This window comes from Stylophora pistillata, chromosome 1, assembly GCF_964205215.1.
Source record: "Stylophora pistillata chromosome 1, jaStyPist1.2, whole genome shotgun sequence".
Classification (NCBI taxonomy): domain Eukaryota; kingdom Metazoa; phylum Cnidaria; class Anthozoa; order Scleractinia; family Pocilloporidae; genus Stylophora; species Stylophora pistillata.
In genome coordinates, this window is record NC_142519.1 from 42,310,833 (window position 1) to 42,326,612 (window position 15,780).

The following is a 15,780-nucleotide window of genomic DNA, read 5'->3' on the forward strand; positions in this document are numbered from 1 at the left end:
GAGATAAACTGTAGTTTTCACCCTTTCGATTAACATCATTATCAGAGTGAAAGTATTTAGGCTCTTATAGAAAAGGAGGAAAAGGTCACACGACCGCTTCTCAAGATCGAACGGACACTGCAAAGAAATCTCAAGCTCATCGATCCATTCAGAATAGCTTTAAGTGCCGTTCCTCTATCCCCTTCCCAGTCCTCGTCGGGCAGGAACTTGTACATTCCAATCTAAGAAGTTTTTGTTCATCAAATTTTTAAACCTGAGGGAAAAGAAAGTTTTCTCAACTGCTGTAATGTCATAACGAAGAAGTGACCCTTTACCTTAGACCAGATATGAAATATCAAACTAGACGATAAAATCTTCCCTCCCCTGTATTATTTGCCCCTCGAATATCTAACCATGGGAATACCTATACATTGCGTCTCTACATCTTTCATCAAAGAGTTTTAAAAGTTTAAAAGAGCGGATTTCAAATCGTCCAAAATATATGACTGGTTGATACGGATTTTACCAATATTTCTTAAGACATGAGCAGTTGATCTACCAGCGGGTAAGTCGGAGTTTCCATTCGATCGATACTTTTACGTGTTTACCTTATACGTTTGTCACAGCTCATCAGTTGCTACCACAGAAAAAGTCTTCAACCAGGTTATAAGTTATTTTAATTGTAAACTGACTTGTAATCCGTACTTAATCAATTTTTATTGTATATATGCAGCTTGAATCATAAAACTTTCCTTTTTTAACTTAGAAATATTTTCAATTTTTTTCCAAGGTACTCGTACTCTCAAGGTTCCTGCCATATCAGAGAAGACAGAGTATGTCTCTAGTTAGGAAGACCGTTACAGTTAACTTACGTGAAGTGTGACTTGTGCGCACGTCTTTAGGGAGATTTATAAGCACGTGAGTGTAACATTTTAACGTGTTACCCTTTCGCGATTCGCCTTAGGGTTATAGTGAAAGGTTATTGGCAACCAGCAGGTTAAAAATGCTTTATCTGTCCTCACACTGAGAGATTTCTGTTGCTTGAAGAGGCGTTCAAAAGCAGTGGTGCCAAAACTTGATCAATGATGCACGCGCTTCCATGAGTAGGAATCGGTTGTTGTCATTTTTCAATACATGCTTTGGCTGAAAGCACGTCAATAAAAGCCAAACAATGCGGATATTGGGTGGGAACTCATTTTCTCTGTCAACTTTCATACTTGCCACTACTCTTTGACAATTTACTGGCTGACGATGTTATAGCTTCGTAGCGCTACTCACTTAGTAAGTAAGAAGGTAAGTGAGTAACTTTATTTAATGTGGGTGACACATGCATATCAGTGACAGAACTAATGAACTGATGACCCAGTGGCCTTCAAATAAAACGAAACAAAAACATGTATCACATAATAAATATAGAACTAAATTCAAAATGTATAAATACGTCAATTTAAAAATGTGAAAATGTAAAATATGAGAAGGTATCACAATAGTTGAAATAAAAATTAAGAAATATTAGTCATAATTTATACAATCCATAAGCTACTATAGATGGAGGTTGCCGAGACCTAAAAGTCATATGGATAACTTAGAATAGCGAATACCTAGTGTGTTGAAACGCATAGATATCTATAATCAAATGATTTGGAAAACATTAAATCAACTTTCTGTTTACTTAGGATGTCCTTTTTTAATGATGCTTTAGATTCTCTAAGTGCTCTAGGAGAGGAATTCCTCTCCTTAATTGAACGCACGGTAAAACTTCGGCCATCCTCAGTAACATTCTTATATATCGGGCACCTTAGATTTAACTTGTTAGACCGAGTGTTCCTATTATGAATAGCTGAGTTTGCTTTCAAAATATCGTTCATATATTTAGGAGTGTTCTTCTTTATTCTCTTATAAAGCAGTGAGCTTCTGTTGATGTACGAGTCTTGGTAGAATGGGATCCAATTTAGGGTTTTAAATGGGTCCACGGATCTTGATTTGGGAGGCGGATCCAGAATTACTCTTGCTGCTCTCTTTTGAAGTCTTAAAATGTTGTCTTGATTAGCCTTGTTTGTAGATGATCAGACACTTGATCCACGTTAACGAGTGGGTTTGATTACTGCGATAGAGTACGTTTCCCGCTGTGGACGAGTTAAAAGGGTGCTGAGTTGCTTTAGAAGCCCAATTTTCTTAGATAGCTTTTTACATAAAGTACCGGTAAGTGCATCAGAGTTGAAATCCTTGTCAATTTCAACACCCAGGAGTTTATGGGTCCTAACTTGCTCGATCTCGGTATAATTTTTGTGGATATCAGGACTTCCTTCTGCTATCTACGCATTTTAGCATATCCACATGGAATTTGCGCACTACAAATGCAGTGTAATTATTATTATTATGCCCGACCGCCTCCTTAAACGCCTGCCAGTGGATAACATGGATTTGTTTTGTTTCACTGAGGTACATTTTTTTCTTCTAGCTCAATTTCCAACGTTTTCTTTTTTTCTCTGAGATGTACTTTTCCATTGATGATTTCTCATTAGTCCAGGTTGTACCATCTGAAAGGGTTGCGTCATCCGCGCAAATATCAAAGTTAGAATTACTAACATAGAGTTGCAAGTCATTAACAAAAAGCAAGAACAATATAGGTCCAAAAATTGAACCCTGGGGTACTTCTTGTTTAACTGACCTAAGAGAGGAAATAGTGCTATTAACCTCAACAGACTGACTCAGATACGATTCAAACCACTTGACAGTTCGAATAGTTCGGCTGTTTATTCCAATCTTACCTAATGGAACTTTATGGCCCACCAGGTCAAAGGCCTTTTTGAAGTCAATGAAAGATAAGGCCTGATACTTTATCACTATCCAAGTCAAACAGAAATTTGTCAGTGAGCTTGATGAGAGCCGTCTCCGTCGGGTGATTTGGTCGGAATCCTGATTGCACTCGGAAAATCAAGCCATTATCTTGTAAGTAAGCAAGTAAAGAGTTTACAGCGTGCCTCTCGATAACTGTATAAATAACTGAAAGGACCAAGATTGGCCTGTAATCGTTGCAATCACCCCGAGGTCCACCTTTATACTTAGGCCCTTCGTGCAAAGATAAAAAAGCAACAACAACAACAACAAACAAAAGAGAAAATAGGGAAAAATGCGATTCGAGGAGTCTGGCAACGGCGTGAGCGCGCGCGTTGGTGCCAGGATCATACTCAACTGATGCATGCTTGCGTATGCTGCATTCCCTCCTTCCGTCTCGTTTGTTGTAAAAAATCAAATGGCGAAAAAACAAACTAGAGTCCAAACTCCGTAGAAGAAATGTAATTAAAATGATCACAACACTCGGTTTAAATAATACCCTTTCACTTCCTAAAAATTCCGAACCCAGGGATTTAAAATAAACGCAAGTTAAAACTCAAAGACAACAATAACCGAACGTAGACTCGTTGACTCGTCTCAACTCTTAGCTAGATAAACTGCTGCCGCGTACGCAACTTCTGACCCATCTCCAAAACCGTGTAATTGAATATAAATTACGCTCTCGTCTGAAAGATAACATCTTTGGATCTGGATACATTCGGCCTTTGACAGATCCGATAACCATTGCGAGTACCTCAAAAAGAGTCCCTCATCGAGAGGGGCATCCCATCCTAATCTTTTCCTGAAGTAATTTGTGGTAATCTTTACATCTACATCTAGTTAAAGAGATACATTTGTTTTTAGACAGATAGAAAATATTCCATTCCTCTAACATATTTCTGTTTTTCTCTTCAAATGGTTTGGGATTGCGGCAATAAGTTGAAAATATTTTAAATAGTTTAGTTCAACATTTATATTTCCTTTTAAAAATTTCTTGAGATAAGAACTTACCGTCTCTATTTAGTAAGTCCTGTATGAAATAAATTCCTTTTTCAAACAAATATTTCCATGAAATATATTTGCTCTCTATTGTAATTTCTTTATTGTTCCAAAGAATAAATTCACTAAGGTACACATCAGGATAACCACTGCGTAATTCCTTGAAATAGCCTAACATTTTGCTATAAAAAAAGTGGCATTTTCTTGTCAAAGTGCTTAGAGTTGTAATTACATTTCAGTAAGAAAGATATTCCTCCATATTTATTAAAATAACTATTAGGAATAGCTTGCCAGGTCTCATTTGTGAAATTTGGAAACCTGCCTAACCAGCTCAAGTATAGTGATTTTACCACAGTGTGGACATTTAATTTGGGAAGTTCACACCACCATGAGAGAGAATGGTTGACATACTACTACTCTTTTTACTTGATTATGTTTTTTATTTTTCCACAAGAATGCCTCAGCTGCAACTAGATTAATTGGCAAAATTGGGTCCTCCACTAATTTCTTTCCATTAGCTTACTAATGACAACATTATCTGTGTTTATCTCTGACAATACTGTTTTCTTTATTATTGTCCTTCAACAACCTGACTAAAAAAAGATCATGCTTCCTGTACAATTTTTTATTTGAGCTTACTAAATGTACCTTTCAAACAGCCTGAGGAAAAACATGTATGACTTGCACATACTTTCTCCCCAATTTTCTAAATGTGAAAACTAAGTAATAATGGGGATATTAGTTTCTCAGCAAAGAAACTGTGGTGCTGCGACAGTGGGGGTTACCAAGGTAATTTGGTTTTATCAACTAAGTTGAAATTGTAAATTGGCCACTGTAAAAGAGTTAAGAAACCTAACGTTTGCAGCGTTAGCCCTACGTCAGACCAAATGGAGGAATTGTGGGTTGTGTGTGTGTTTATGTGCAAAAAGTGGAGCTACGCTATTGGTGGGAACATGATGACGAGAAAAACAAGAATGAATTAATGGAATGAGAAACGTTCGTTGATAATATTTCAACTGAAGCATCAGTACCTTTTCAGTAGAGTTATTCCAGTCCTAATTAATCAGACCTGACCTTGATTTACATTTGTGTGAGACATTTAAAGTATACTCGTACCCTACATTAACAACAAAGAAAATGATTTTCACTTAAACAGTATACTTAAAGTGTACTTCAAAAATGGTACTGCAGTTGTACTTAACCAAGGGCCTGATTACATGAGCCGGGCTGGCCCGGTTAGCCGGGCTGATTTCTTTTGTTTTCACGCTTTGGCGAACACCAAAACAAAAGAAATCAGCCCGGCTAACAGGGCCAGCCCGGCTCATGTAATCAGGCCCTAAGTGAAGTACTATTGAAGGGTTAATGAAGTATGATTGCAGTATAACTATCATTGATGTGGAGTGCAGTATGCTTGTAGTATACTTGAAGTTATACTTCAAGGTTATCTTTTATGGTAAGGGTGCGGTCGGAATTTTCCTTCTGTGACGTTTGTAGTGCTGACTGTCGATCAATAAGTTGGGCGCGGTAGTGACCCACTTGAACAACAGAGACAGTGTGGCCACGTTTTTCGAAAAAGTGGCACAGTGACCTTGATTTGTCGACAAAATCAGTCAACACTACAGAAACGACTAAGTCTTAGAAACTGAGAAAAGGGAATGGAATTCTTGAAATAAGATGGATGCAAAGATACATACTAACCGCCTCCCGGTTAGCTCAATGGATAGAGAGCTGGACTGTTGTGCGGGAGGTCGAGGGTTCCAGCCCCGGCTGGACCAATACTCAGGGTCTTAAAATAATTGAGAAGAATATGCTGCTTCTCTATAACATCAAGAAATGTCTAGATATTCTAGTCTTCTCGGATAGGGACGAATAAATGGAGGTCCCGTCTCCTGCAGGGTTAGTGGCAGGAGACGTTAATTTCCCACGCACGAGATTACTGCGTGATGGATGTCCTCTCCTGGGGTGGGATGGGTGGTTAACAGGACCCACGTTGATACCAGTGTTTAACACACTGAAGGGGCTATCCTGTATAAATATAGATGTCTACAGCAAGTAACTATGTGAGTCTAGGTTTTTAATACACACTAGTGCATAAATCGCTGCCCAAAGAGTTGAACTAAGGGAAACAGAGAACAAATCCAATGGGACACCGCATTACAAGTCCAGCACCCTAACCACTAGGCCACGCTGCCTCCGGAGAGTAAAAGAATGAATTACATACACTTAAAGAAGTTCTTTGTTAACTACCATGCTTTCATGACAGTAGGACAAATGCAAGCCGAGTCAATGCGTCGGCTTGGGTTGTTATGTTTGTAAATGTTAGGTGAAAAGTAATACAAGAGGTTCTAGGAGTGGTAACGATGAGATTTTTTACAGTGGCGGCAACTCTTTTTCAGCTATGAGTTCGTTAATCGTATTTTTGACATGTTTTGATTAATGGAGGTGAGATCTTTGTCAACCTTTCGAAAACAAGAGGTGTCAGAAAGTTACCGCAAAGCTTCTTTTTGGTAGAGGTCGGTCCGCCAAACAACTACTGCGCCGCCCTTGTCGGCCGCTTTGATAACAATGTCTTTGCGCTTTTTTAGGCTTCTTAGTGCTGGCCACTCTTTAGAGAAAAGATTGGGAAAAGATTGTTGATATTGTGGCAACCGAAAAGGCCCTGAAAAGCCCCTTTGGGGGAGTGATCAATTATTATTATGATTAATGTGATGATGGTGATGATGATGATGATTATATTTGTTATTACCATGATTATTGTGACTATTATTATCACTATTATCATTCCTTGAACTTCCTAATAGCGGAAACGTGGTCGGAACGTTTTCAAATACTAACCTTCTTTCAAAATCAATCGTCTTTAAAACACTTTACCGACGAGGTACTACTTTTCTTTTCTTCTCTATTTATGCGGTCTTGTTGCAGTCGAGAGAGAGAAGGAGATAATCGAAGAGGATCGCCAACTCGGAGAGCAAGAAGGAACGTCACTTGGTGAGTCTCGCCTCCATTTCATACTTTGTCTCGACAAAAAGAAAAATAGATACTGCTTTTCAGAGGTTTCAACGCTTTTGGTAAACCCAAAACGAAAGATATTAAAACACCCAATTAGAAGTGAGAAAAATATTCTGAAGTTGTCGATGAGGATTCTGTCTACTGATAAACGACGGCATCAATGAGCTCTGTTGCTCTGTTTATTCCTTTGCATCTTGTTTGTTAAGAAGGTGTCACAAGTTCTACAGACAAATTACAGAGCGTAGTAAAGCAGTACCCTTAGTATCACTTATTATTATTATTTCTTTTACTATGAGGTTTTTCCCTTTGCCGTAAGTCTTTTTCTTTTACCGCGAGGTTATTTCTTCAGCCGTGAGGCTATTTCTTGTGCCGCGAGATTATTTCTTTTGCCGAGGGATTATTTCTTTTGCCTCGAGATTATTTCTATTGCCGCAAGGTTATTTCTCTTGCAGCGAGGTTATTTCTTTCGCCACGAGATTATTTCTTTTGCTACGAGACTATTTCTTTTGCCGCGAGACTGTTTCTATTGTCGCGAGACTATCTCTATTGCCGCGAGGCTATTTCTTTTGCCTCAAGGCTATTTCTATTGCCGCCAGGTTATTTCTTTTGCCCCGAGATTATTTCTTTTGCCGCGAGATTATTTCTTTTGCCGCGAGACGATTTCTATTGCCGCGAGGGTATTTCTTTTGCCACGACATTATTTCTTTTGCTGCGAGTTTATTTCTTTTGCCGCGAGACTATTTCTTTTTCCGGGAGGTTAATTCTTTTACCGCGAGATAATCTTTTGCGGCGAGGTTATTTCGTTTGCGGCGAGGTTATTTCTTTTGCCGCTCGGTTATTTTTATTGCCGCGAGGTTATTTCTTTTGCCGCGAGGTTTTTTCTTTTGCCGGCAGGTTATTTCTTTTGCTATAATGTAAACTCCGCCAACAAAGATGAAGTATATGTTTACGTTTACGTTGCGTACAGCATTTGAATGAAAATAAAGCCTTGGAAAAGTCTTACATTTCAATTAAAAAACCAGCGACAAATTCATGATGCGAAAAGGCCACAAAACTCAACTCAATTCCAAAGGAGAGTCCATGCTAATCCCAGTGTCACGTTCAAGGTCTCTGAACGTGAGTCGTTAATTGATCAGGTCACGCATGTCGCGCTGGAATACCCCAAAAATACAAAGGAGGAGAAAAAGAGAAAACTGCCTCGAAATAATTTCAATATTGGATTTAGTTTGTAGCTATAGTTAGTTGGTAGAGGGGAGCTCAAGATGGCTGATCATGGACTTAGTTCTCTTGGTGAACTTTTTCTGAAGAAAAAGACTAAAGTCTCGCTGTCCCGAACGACCAAAAAAAAATGTCAAAAACCAAATATGTGCTCATGAAGGTTTTTCTTTCTTTCGGCTGTTTGCAACAGAAACGGAGGTGATTTGTTTTACAACCGCATTTTCTTAAGAAAACTGTTAGGAAGACTGAAAAAACTGTTTTCTAGTGTGGCCTATAGAAGACATGTCACATTTTATCGAGCGATAGAAATAAAATATGGCGCGATGATTTAATTCATTATATAGCTGGCTGATAGAGCTGGCAGCGCCCACAAGCAAGATGAAGCGAAATCTTATGTTCTGATTGGCTACCCGAGCGGGCAAGATGAAGCGAATCGTATGTTCTGATTGGTTACCCGAGCGGGAAAGATGGACCCATCTTACCTGCTCTGGACTGCCCGCTTCATCCCGCGCAAGAGAAAAAGTGCGTGGAGCGGACTTACAAAGTTCGTAACTTTTGGATAATGTCGGCGACGAAGTCGCCATAGGCGGATGCTGCTATAAAGTCTGACTTACTGCATCAGTGATTTCAGGAGCTGGATGATATCGGACAATCTAATGCTAAATGACGACAAAACAGAGTTTCTTATACTAGGCAAAAAACAACAGCTAGCCAAACAGCCAGCTTGCGAAAATTCGGAGAGTGTCATGAACGCATTCAAAAGAATTAACTTAGGATTATCTAATGCATTTTTTTACTCTCTTAGGATATGTCTAGTGTGTAGTATTTGTATCAGTCAAGTAATTCCTATTCTTTACTTATGTAATTAACCCTTATTCTAAATATTCAATGGTTTTCTTCCCTTTTTTTCTCGCACCTTGCATCCGTATTTAATGAAGGATTTGGCCACGGTTACGAAGAAATGAGGTGAGGGTTGGCGAGTTACGAGCGAAGAGCGTGGATAAATTTGAGGGAACGAAGACCAGGCACAATATCATTTCTGACAAATTCATTCAGAGAAATCGTTCCACTTTACGGTAGGTAACCATTTGCCTGGGAACGGGTGTGCAAAGAATCTACCAGACTGTGAGCCAAAGGAAGAAGAGACAGTAACTGATTCAACAACAAGTCTGAGCGAGTCAAGTTACGACAAGTTTGAGCGAGTCAAGTTACGACAAGTTTGAGTGAGTCAAGTTACGACAAGTTTGATTGAGTCAAGTTACGACAAGTTTGACTGAGTCAAGTTACGACAAGTCTGAGTGAGTCAAGTTACGACAAGTTTGGGTGAGTCAAGTTACGACAAGTTTGAGTGAGTCAAGTTACGACAAGTCTGACTGAGTCAAGTTACGACAAGTCTGACTAAGTCAAGTTACGACAAGTTTGAGTGAGTCAAGTTACGACGAGTTTGACTGAGTCAAGTTACGACAAGTTTGAGTGAGTCAAGTTATGAGAAGTAAAAAGTTGAAAACTGCAAAGTTCTCAGAAGACGGAGCAAAGCTGAAACGAAGGAAACGAGCAAATTTGAAAAGTAATGAGACGGGAACCTGGTGGGAGAAACTGGAGTTTGTTTCGGCAGGGCACCGTTTGTTGGTGGAGCATGGTGAGTTGTGGGCAAGACAAGAACACGGACGCGGGCGTAAGGTTAAACCTAACCGAACTGAACTGAAAAAAAAACCCTCCTTTTTATCTTAATAATACTCTTGTAAATATAGTTAGCGCATTCTAGTTTAAAATTATTACGTTCTTGTAAACTCTTGTAAAGAAATTTAGGTAAATAATTTAGCAATTTAGTTTTATTGTATTATTGTAATTAGGGTAAATAATTTAGTTTATTGTTTTTTAATTTTGTTGTTTGTAATTTTTAATTGCCATATTGTCTTAGTTACGGTAATAAATATTTCTAGGCCTACATTTAGTTGTGTTTCGGAGTGTCTTCTCGGGCTTGTTTATGTTTCGTGTTTTGTGTATGTTGGAGAGCGCCCACCTTTGTGGCGCGGATTCGTCACACGGTGATAATTCTTTTTTATCAGAGCGACTACTTTTGTTTGACAAAAGATCAAGAATAGTAGGCGTTCAATATTCTAAGCTCCTCAGCTGGTCGACATTGCAGCCTCCATCAGTATTTATGCTTAATCCATTTGCAGAAATTACATTATTAGGAAAGTTTTCTTTGTCAAGAAAGTTTTCCGAGTTTATGCCGAGAAAGTTCTGCCATTGTGCCTGTTTTTACAGACCCATCTCAAAAAAACAAAAAAATTTAAACTTTTCCTTATCCCAGCAAATTTGTTTATGAGTGGTCTGACGCACGTTCACTGCCATTTCTTTAGTGGCCATGGACTTCATGTAACGAGACATTATGTTGTCCGAGTTAAATCTCAATTATCAGATTTTTCCTAGAAAACTTAGACTGAACTTGAAAAGCATCAAGTTAACCCTCTTAAAAAAAAAGCAAGAGTACAAAAATTCAACTTTTAACCCAGTTTTATTGTCAGCATTTTAGTATTGACTGCTGTACACAGTTGCAGTGAATAAAAGCATCGCTCCGTTTTCTTGAAAGTCTGTTGTAAAATCGGTTGAGCTATCCCTCCGAGCCTTAAAAAAAAAAATTAAAAAACATTAAGAAGAAGAAGAAAAAAGTCAGCTGGCCTTAATCAGAGCTCGCATCGAAATCAACCACAAGGCCTCCACAAGATATATATATAATAAGTTCTGATTGCCTTGTATAATGGCCGTCCCCTTTGTAGCAGTTGTTTGGTCTCGCAACTCAACCTGCTCTCTCTAAGAGTGAAGAACGTGTGATATAATAAGATGAAATAAAATACATCTTCTGCGAAGACCATCAGTGTGATGAAGAAAACAAAAAACTTAAAAAAACTGAAAAGTTCTTATGGTTTCTATAAAAAACAGCTTGGTAGGTTTTTTTAGCTGCTCAAATTGATGCTTTAAATAATTTCCCTTTTTCCCCCTTAAAACTGAGTTGAATATCTAAGGAACACTTTTTACTGCAAATAAATGCAGGTTATGATTATTTTTTCTTGGCTCCACAATGTTTTTATTCTCTTTTGTTCATCCAAAAGCTGACAATATTTTTTATAATTTTTTTCCAGAGACCGAGGGTATTTGTACCAGGCATTTTTTCTATTGCGCTTTCAGCAAATAACCGAAGGCAAATAGACCGAAAGCAAAAAGGTGAACAAAAAATATTGCGTAGCTAAAAGACGGTATACATACCGATCATAGTCTCTAAAAATCACTAACAAGCACCACAAGAAGCAGGGCACATCCTGATCAAGGTATCTGGATTGTAACGACAGTCACCCCTATCTGCCCAAGCCTTACAGCCAGGATGGTGATCCTCACAGCAGAACTCTAATGAAAAAAAAATAAAGGAAAGCTATTTTGTTTTGTTTGATTTTGGATTTGCTTTGTTCTCTTGTTTAGTTGTTTTTGTTGTATTGGTTGTTGTTGTTGTTGTTGTTTTTTTAACTTAAATCCAATACTACAGAATACAACTGAAAATACTCTTTAAGGGGCCGCCAGGGAGGGGAGAGGAGGGGGTTCGGAAGATTTTACTTATGTCACAATAAAATTGTGTCTGTTCCCACAACAAAGGTCTGAAATGTTCTTATGATCCTCATTCCCGCCACAGGAGATACATAATCACTGGTCCCTAAGGAATGACACTCAAAGGTAGCAAAAGGATATTTTACAGGTGGGAAGTTGGTTTTGATTCCGATTTTCGTATTAATAGCACTGTGTTATCATACTAATTGTAGGGTCTCGGGACGGTCAATCGTCAGAGGAACCAGTTAATATTTGCCAGTGCTTTCGTATTTCTAATACAATTTAAACTAAGAAATCAGAAGGAGTATTAGTTGTAGTATCAAAATCAAAATTAAATAATTGTGTAAAGTAAAAAATAAATGTATGAAATAAAAATAAAAATAAAAAATGAAAGATAAATGAATAAGTAAATAACCAACCCTTGAACCTATTCCCCCATGCATATATGAAAAAGAATAATTTGCCTCCACTTCAATGAAATGCTTGATTGTGACGAACGAGATTTGAATGAAATTAGGTAAGTTCTGGAATGAAGTGCTAGTGACACTCGATCATATAGTTTTTTAATTCCGCTGCATCAGAAAGTCCTTTTGTTAAATGCAGTTCGTGATTTTACTTCTCCTAAAAGGCTAAGTAGATTAATTTCATCGATTTATTTCCAAAAATAATGATTGGAAAAGATTGCCTGCCGTGGTCTTCCATGGCCTCCTCATAATTGTTCACTTTCTTAGAAGTAGAGGTTTTCTGCTAATAATTGCTTAACCTTTCAAATCTCAGTTGAACGTTCAAAAATGTACACTGGTAGACCACTTGTAGATGACAAAGATTTTTCCTTCTCTTGTGAAAACATACTTTACAGGTTATTTCTAACGTGTTGAACGGTATTTGAGTGGTACAATTTTGCATCAGTCTCACTGACAAAGTTTATTTTGTCGGCTCCTCGCCTGTCAACAGGGATTCCTAATTTAAAATAATCTTAAGGCTACTATCCCAATGCATAACAAGTTATTATAAATTGAAGCAGTAAAATCCTCACTACATACGCCACAGGTTCTGGGACAAGCCATCAACTTGTGATAGCTATCATAGCAATCGTTATGTTGTGTCCCTCGACAATCTTGTTTGTCAAAGCATTCTGGGAAGAAAATTAATATTGATAATCCTATGTTTGTGTTTATTTGATTAAACGTGCTAAACAATCGAAAGTTCTTTGGGGGAAATATCACCGATAGAGAACTTCAGGAAGACGTACATAACGCAGATTGTGTTTGGGTTCACTTTAGCAAGTTCATTTGTCATGATGGTGTTATGATATTACGTTGTTATGATGTTCTTAGCTCTTTAATTTGATATCGAAGGCCTAAGGAAGGATATCGTTGTGATCTGCCAGTTTCAAATGAAGAGCTTATTACCATCTAAAATGAACTGTAAAATACATCTACTTCAACTAGGTCACGGTGAAACACCGAGAAATAAGACATTTTTTCTTTGATCCTACACAACAGTGCTAAAAGATAAAAGCGATAGTTTTTATCCCTGGAAGGGACAATCATCCATCAACTAGGAAAGTAAGTCTGTTTGTAGTTCCTCTTGGTAACCTGCTCTGTAGACTCAGCAAATCTACAAACATACCGTGTGCTCCACCTACAAGAAAAATAATAAAACAAAATTAACTAAAGAGAAGAAACTGGAACTGAATACTTGAATTAATTTTGCTCAGTGTCTTAGTTGTGTCGATAAAGAAAAACAGTTTTTTGCCCGTGGATTTGTGTACACAGGAATGAGCGACTCCATGTTTTAAAGCATGAATCTTCTGCTCGTAAGGAGGGCAATTGATTTTCAAAATTCTCAAGAGGTCTTACGTATAAATCACGTCTCTTTCCCATTGTTGGCAAGACCATAACCCTGAAAAAATTTCTCAGCGTGACCCATACCGTTGGTTCATGACATGAAATTCCACAGGTCACAGCGTTGTAATGTCATTTTTGAGAAATTCGGTATAAGCGACATACTTCAGACTTAAGAAATCTGGACTCCCCGGTGTAGTTGTTGCTTCGCGTGTGTGCATAGTTCCGTCAGTGCGTTCTTGTACATGCATGCGTATGTTTATACTTACAATATTGAATGCTGCACATTAGTACCAACATAAGCAACAATAATCCAAACTTGGGAGACATGGCAGACAAATCTAGATAAAATAAAATAAAGAAATTATACGTTTGCCCATTTATGGGTTTTTGTGTTCTGTTGTAATTATTCTTATTGCGAGGAAAACATATAGGTAACAACACTGACAAATGTGTGTCGTTAAATGAACTTTGGCATGGCAAAATGGCAAGGGTCAATGGCTCTAAACGCAACTAAATATGAAGATAAAATCTCGCGCAGCCATGAACAAACAAGAGGGAGACATAAAAAAAAATGACTGCAAGACCTTAACTTTTGTCTATTTTCCGCCATTTTTTTTCCAAAACGGAGTTTACCTTTCTGAGGAGGTGTCTTCACAAGAAGTTCAAGCAAATAAAATGCCTCGCAATTCTCGATAAAGGAGTTGTTTTATGGCATTGAACATCTCATTAGACATGCACCAGTGACAAAATTAACAATTTGATTGCATTCGCAGCCCATTCAGTTTGCTCAAGAGGCCATGATATCTTGCAGAGCGCTTCATGGGGTTTAATCAAGTGTCTCAAACAAGAAGGTCCTTATTTTTAAATATACCCTTTTAGAGATTAACACCAAGAAGAAAACTTCTTACTGAGGGTATTTGTTTTAAACTGTAGTAATGAACGTTTTTGTTAATTCTATTTCGAATGAAATTAAGAGAGAGTCTTTTGAAGGGAAACTACGATAGAAAGAAAGGTTGGTGACATGCAGGAGTGATAATTTTGGAAAGCTCTGCCTTCTGACAATTATCGGGTCATCACTAACCGCTGTAAGGTTGTCATTAGACCTTGTTATTTTCTCATAATAGAACAGTCAGTTGTTACTGCAAGGTAGATAATTACATAAGTAATTAAAACATAGTCTAACGATAAACGTATAAATGCAAGTAAGCACAACTTTCCTACTCTATCGCTGGCGCACGCAACCAAAAATTGTGCATCACTAACTTCCTCTCCAAGTACAATCGTAATAATACTTCGTTGTAGTCAAAATATGTTCAACGCCTATGCAATAAATGCAATTCCATCTTGAAGAGACCGGCGAAAAGTTTGTGCAAAGTGCAAAACAACACACTGAGTACAGTATTCGTTATACGAAGCGTGACTAGCAAAGAAAGGTCGGTGACATGTACAGGTTTTAATGTTGGAAAACTAACATCATCACTCGAGCATGGCACCAACCCTTCTGTCTTAGTCACGTTTCTTATATTGAAAGCTTTTGGTTTGCACACTACAGAAACTTTTTACTGTGCTCGCCAAGATCATTACTTGGACAGCTTTTGGAGAATTATCAGCGGTTATCATCTATTGCATAAGGTTTAAGCTGTAGGACCTTGTTGCTTTATCACAAAAGAGCAGTCTATTATTGTTACTGCAAGGTAGATAATGGATTGAGTTCTTTAGAAATAACCTAACCTAATAAAATGATAAATATAAGGAAGCATATATATATAGTTTTCCTATTCTATCACTGGCGCCGGGGAAAAGTGTGCTTTCGTTTAATAGTTACAACTAAATTAGCGAGCAGAACTTACTTATGTGGTGCATTTTATAATTAGGTGCCATTCATGGTCATTCACTTGAGATTTATTTTGCTCGTGGCGGTACAAATTGAGTCCAATCGACATGCATCAGTGACAGAGTTGGAAAGCTGTGCTTTTCTTTAATAGTTATAATTAGCGCAGCGACAGAGATGGAAAGCTGTGCTTTCCTATAATAATTATGATAGGCAAGAAGACCTTCCTTATCTTTTTCTGGGCTATCACTCGAGGGAAACAGAGAAGTTTTAATTTTTTGAGATAATAACGCGCATGTGGACAAAGATAGAGTGGTAGAAACTTCCTCGTATAAAGCCAGAAAATCTGCGAAGGGAAAGATCTAAATAATCTACAGACTTGAGGCCAGTTTAGCAAGAAATTAAATTAAACTATATTAGTATAATTTCAGAGCTGAACAAAGAGTTTCCAGC

The 15,780-nt window shown here is 37.9% G+C and overlaps 1 protein-coding gene and 1 long non-coding RNA gene across 3 annotated transcripts in view; one reads left to right on the top strand and one right to left on the bottom strand.

Annotated features, from left to right (window-relative positions):
• LOC148742615 (uncharacterized) overlaps positions 1–15,780 on the top strand; it is a 224,173-nt gene that overhangs the window by 191,086 nt on the left and 17,307 nt on the right. The window lies entirely within an intron of this gene.
• LOC148742621 (uncharacterized) lies at positions 10,546–14,257 on the bottom strand. The gene is made up of 3 exons (XR_015992586.1): positions 13,763–14,257; positions 11,314–13,290; positions 10,546–10,674 (listed from the first exon to the last, which is right to left on the bottom strand). It is a non-coding gene; the product is annotated as an uncharacterized LOC148742621 (long non-coding RNA).